Genomic DNA, 6,000 nt, shown 5'->3' on the forward strand with positions numbered 1-6,000 from the left:
GAGCCACCATGTTGATACAATGTTTCAATATTCTCCGAGCCACCATGTTGATACAATGTTTCAATATTCTCCGAGCCACCATGTTGATACAATGTTTCAATATTCTCAGAGCCACCATGTTGATACAATGTTTCAATATTCTCAGAGCCACCTTGTTGATACAATGTTTCAATATTCTCAGAGCCACCTTGTTGATACAATGTTTCAATATTCTCAGAGCCCTTGTTGATACAATGTTTCAATATTCTCCGAGCCACCATGTTGATACAATGCTTCAATATTCTCAGAGCCACCATGTTGATACAGCCACCTTGTTGATACAATGTTTCAATATTCTCAGAGCCACCTTGTTGATACAATGTTTCAATATTCTCAGAGCCACCATGTTGATACAATGTTTCAATATTCTCCGAGCCACCATGTTGATACAATGTTTCAATATTTCCGAGCCACCAATGATTCTCAGAGCCACCTTGTTGATACAATGTTTCAATATTCTCAGAGCCACCATGTTGATACAATGTTTCAATATTCTCAGAGCCACCATGTTGATACAATGTTTCAATACAACCTTGTTGATACAATGTTTCAATATTCTCAGAGCCACCTTGTTGATACAATGTTTCAATATTCTCAGAGCCACCTTGTTGATACAATGTTTCAATATTCTCCGAGCCACCATGTTGATACAATGTTTCAATATTCTCCGAGCCACCATGTTGATACAATGTTTCAATATTCTCCGAGCCACCATGTTGATACAATGTTTCAATATTCTCAGAGCCACCATGTTGATACAATGTTTCAATATTCTCCGAGCCACCTTGTTGATACAATGTTTCAATATTCTCAGAGCCACCTTGTTGATACAATGTTTCAATATTCTCAGAGCCACCTTGTTGATACAATGTTTCAATATTCTCAGAGCCACCATGTTGATACAATGTTTCAATATTCTCAGAGCCACCATGTTGATACAATGTTTCAATATTCTCCGAGCCACCATGTTGATACAATGTTTCAATATTCTCCGAGCCACCATGTTGATACAATGTTTCAATATTCTCAGAGCCACCATGTTGATACAATGTTTCAATATTCTCAGAGCCACCATGTTGATACAATGTTTCAATATTCTGCCACCTTGTTGATACAATGTTTCAATATTCTCAGAGCCACCTTGTTGATACAATGTTTCAATATTCTCCGAGCCACCATGTTGATACAATGCTTCAATATTCTCCGAGCCACCATGTTGATACAATGTTTCAATATTCTCCGAGCCACCATGTTGATACAATGCTTCAATATTCTCAGAGCCACCATGTTGATACAATGTTTCAATATTCTCCGAGCCACCATGTTGATACAATGTTTCAATATTCTCAGAGCCACCATGTTGATACAATGTTTCAATATTCTCAGAGCCACCATGTTGATACAATGTTTCAATATTCTCAGAGCCACCATGTTGATACAATGCTTCAATATTCTCAGAGCCACCATGTTGATACAATGCTTCTATATTCTCAGAGCCACCATGTTGATATAATGTTTCAATATTCTCAGAAACACCTTGTTGATACAATGTTTCAATATTCTCAGAGCCACCATGTTGATACAATGTTTCAATATTCTCAGAGCCACCATGTTGATACAATGTTTCAATATTCTCAGAGCCACCATGTTGATACAATGTTTCAATATTCTCAGAGCCACCATGTTGATACAATGCTTCAATATTCTCAGAGCCACCATGTTGATACAATGCTTCTATATTCTCAGAGCCACCATGTTGATACAATGTTTCAATATTCTCAGAAACACCTTGTTGATACAATGTTTCAATATTCTCAGAAACACCTTGTTGATACAATGTTTCAATATTCTCAGAGCCACCATGTTGATACAATGTTTCAATATTCTCAGAGCCACCATGTTGATACAATGCTTCAATATTCTCAGAAACACCTTGTTGATACAATGTTTCAATATTCTCCGAAACACCTTGTTGATACAATGCTTCAATATTCTCAGAGCCACCTTGTTGATACAATGTTTCAAACTGTTTCACGTGGAGTGCCAATTTACAATTGATCCTACCATTTCTAAAGATCTGCGTGATGATTTTCATAAGCATTGCAGGCTACCTAACTGTGCCTCAAAAAAGTCTAACTGCCAACAACTAACTAATTACACTGAACAGAAACATTTAATGTGTTGTTTCAGTGTTTCATGAGCTGAAATAAAAGATCCCAGAAATGTTCCATATGCACAAAAAGCTTATTTCTCTCAAATTTGGTGCACAATTTGTTTCCATCACTGTTAGTGAGCGTTTCCCCTTTGCCAAGATAAGCCCTCCACCTGACAGGACTGGCATATCAATAATATGATTCAACCGCATTATGATTACACAGCTACACCTTGTGCTGGGGACAATAAAAGGCCACTCTAAAATGTGCAGTTTTGTCACACAACACAATGCCACAAATGTCTCAAGTTTGGAGGGAGTGTGCAATTCGCATGCTGACTGCAACATTGTCCACCTGAGCTGTTGCCAGAAAATTGAATGTTAATTTCTCTACCATAAGCCGCCTTCAACATCGTTTTAGAGATTTTTGCAATACATCCAACTGGCCTCACAACCACAGACCATGTGTATGGCTTTGTGTGTGCGAGCAGTTTGCTGATGTCAACATTGTGAACAGAGTGCCCCATGGTGGCGGTGGGGTTATGTTATGGGCAGGAATAAGATACGGGACAACGAACACAATTACATTTTATCGATGGCAACTTGACTGGACAGAGATTCCGTGACAAGATTCTGAGGCCCATTGTCGTGCCATTCATCCGCCTCCATCACCTCATGTTTCATCATGATAATGCACAGCCCCATGTCGCACGGATCTGTACACAATTCCTGGAACCCGAAAATGTCCCAATTCTTCCATGGCCTACATACTCACCAGACATGTCACCCATTGAGCATGTTTGGGATGCTCTGTATCAAAGTGTATGACAGCATGTTCCAGTTCCAGCCAATATCCAGCAACTTTACTCAGCCATTGTAGAGGAGTGGGACAACATTCCATAGGCCACAATCAACAGCCTATTCAACTCTATGCAAAGGAGATGTGTTGTGCTACATTAGGCAAACAGTGGTCACATCAGATACTGATTGGTTTTCTGATCCACTCCCTTATCTTTTTAAAGATATCTGTGACCAACAGATACATATCTGTATTCCCAGTCATGTGAAATCCATAATTGAGGGCCAAGTGAATGTATTTCAATTGACTGATTTCTTTATATGAACTGTAACTCGGTAAAATCTTGTAAATTGTTTCATGTTGCATTTATATTTTTGTTCAGTATGTATAGTTGGCTAATAGACAGAGGCGCTGTCCATTCAGCACCATGCCACGGAGCTCCACTAAACCTACCTGTACCGAGACGCCGTCCATTCAGCGGTTCTGAATCACGGGCACGGACTTAACTCACTTTAAAAAGTCATGTGTACATTTTCCGTTTGTATTTTGTGATTTTCATCATTCTTTGGTCGAGTTTGTTTTTCTTCATGCGTCCTTGTCGATTGTAGGCCTGATGTAGGCTATTATACATTTGATTTCAATGCCTGTGTAGGATTTATCCGTCGTAGTTGGTATTAGTGGTCAGCTGTTTTATACACTGGTTCCTTTCACCTTGATGTCCGCATTTGAAGTTGGGATGGTTGTGACTTGATAGCGTGTATTATGCATCTATTTCATGTTCACAGTTTGCGCAATTCCACAAGTAAATTAGTCAATTCATGATAAGGTTGAGTAGTGGTTGACATTGTAGTCTACACGCAGTTCCACATTCCTTTACAACAAATATTGCAATGATAATTAATGCCTGGGGTCATTTCCTTTAGTTTTAGCTGTTCTCCAAAATAGCATTTTAGAGTTGAAAAATTAAGTATAAATGCAGTAAATGAGCTTCAACCATAGGTTTAGCAGAACTAATGCAACTAGTACAGTCTCATACAGTCATTGTACAGTAGGCTATTCCCATTTCCGGGTTATGAGACAGACAGCGTGGTAGGCAGCATCACAGGCTGGAAGTGTTTGGTTTGATGAAATCAGGAAGTTGACGTTTTTCCTTTGCATTCCGTGGTTGTGAGTGTTCCTTCGGCTATTTTGTCTTCGATTAAACTTTCACTTGTGGATGTACCGAAGTTTCGCCTGTTCAATGCTTTAGAAGCGCAAAATCAGTACCATTCGACAGTCCTTGAACACTGCGGACAATGCGGTGAGTAAATATTCCTTATCAACCACACTCATTAGCGAGCAACAAGTGCGCACGTTTCGCAAACAAATGTGTCTACTTGCTGTCACTGGACGCACGTTTGGCACGTTTCAGAGTTTATAAGCCTAATAAAGTAAACTTGTTAAAGAATCAAGAGCATGCACACCGTGTGTGGTTTTAAAGATGCGGCATGTGTAAACCAAAGCGAATTAACTGAAGTGTCGTGTGTGTTCAAGGCCGCCAGAAATAGTAACGTCTCTGTTTTTATAGTTCTGGCTGTAGACTAGTGTGTGTTTTACACAGAGATAATTTAAAAATACAAATCCACTAAATTAGGCAACTGTGTCTGGGTGGGTATAATTTGTGGAACGGGGTGGGTATAATTTGTGGAACGGGGTGGGTATAATTTGTGGAACGGGGTGGGTATAATTTGTGGAACGGGGTGGGTATAATTTGTGGAACGGGGTGGGTATAATTTGTGGAACGGGGTGGGTATAATTTGTGGAACATTCCAACAGGAATCTGTTCCAAGAACGTTGAAGTACAAGGATGTCAACAAACAACCCATTCAGAGTAGCACGATCACGTCACATAGCTGTTTATTGTAAATGGGTCTGAAACAATAACACGAGAAGTCATAAAAGTTGTAGTATAAAGCTTCTCCTACTAGACACATGTACATTATTCTAATTAAGGCATCTGGACAACTATAGTTGTAAATGTTGTGTATCCATTAACTTGTTGTTATGCAATGTGAGTGTGTGACTGCTTTCACTTTCTCTAGATCAAACCTAGGTCTGGCTGCCTGCCTGCCTGACTGGCTGTGTTTTACAGGGCTCTGACTAATGGCCCTCTGTCCTCCCTCCTACCACAGCCCATCTCTGACCAGTGTCTTCCACCACAGCAGTGACTCAGACTGGGACCAGTCCCACTGACCACCACCACCCTGTGCTGGTGCTCGTTCAGTCCTGCCCTGCTGTGGAGGAGGAGGCATGTCCTACTGGTCAGTCGGCCTCTCCAAGGCCACTGGAGACACACAGAGCAACAACATGGAGGAACAAGAGAAACACCATCTTCAACAAGATGGTGAGAGAATTCACTTTTACTGTATTGTACTTATCTCAGAGTCTTTTCCTTATTCCTTACATTGGAGGAGAATGTCCAAGGTCCCATCAGACCTTTAGAGAAGGATATGAGTAGAAGGAATCAAGGAAAGATGGTGTGTTTTCCTTGGTTGTGGTTTTAGTACTGGAACAGCCAGTTAGGCTGGTTAATGTCTTGTTTTCCTCTGCCAAAGTCCTTGTCACTGGTTTTAGTACTGGAACATTCAGTTCAACCCTCTGTCCTGTGTCACTGTGTCTTTGCAGTTCAACCCTCTGCCAAAGTCCTGTGTCACTGTGTCTTGTTGCAGTTCAACCCTCTGCCAAAGTCCTGTGTCACTGTGTCTTGTTGCAGTTCAACCCTCTGCCAAAGTCCTGTGTCACTGTGTCTTGTTGCAGTTCAACCCTCTGCCAAAGTCCTGTGTCACTGTGTCTTGTTGCAGTTCAACCCTCTGCCAAAGTCCTGTGTCACTGTGTCTTGTTGCAGTTCAACCCTCTGCCAAAGTCCTGTGTCACTGTGTCTTGTTGCAGTTCAACCCTCTGCCAAAGTCCTGTGTCACTGTGTCTTGTTGCAGTTCAACCCTCTGCCAAAGTCCTGTGTCAACCCTCTGCC

Source organism: Oncorhynchus gorbuscha, unplaced genomic scaffold, assembly GCF_021184085.1.
Source record: "Oncorhynchus gorbuscha isolate QuinsamMale2020 ecotype Even-year unplaced genomic scaffold, OgorEven_v1.0 Un_scaffold_1734, whole genome shotgun sequence".
NCBI classification, from domain to species: Eukaryota; Metazoa; Chordata; class Actinopteri; order Salmoniformes; family Salmonidae; genus Oncorhynchus; species Oncorhynchus gorbuscha.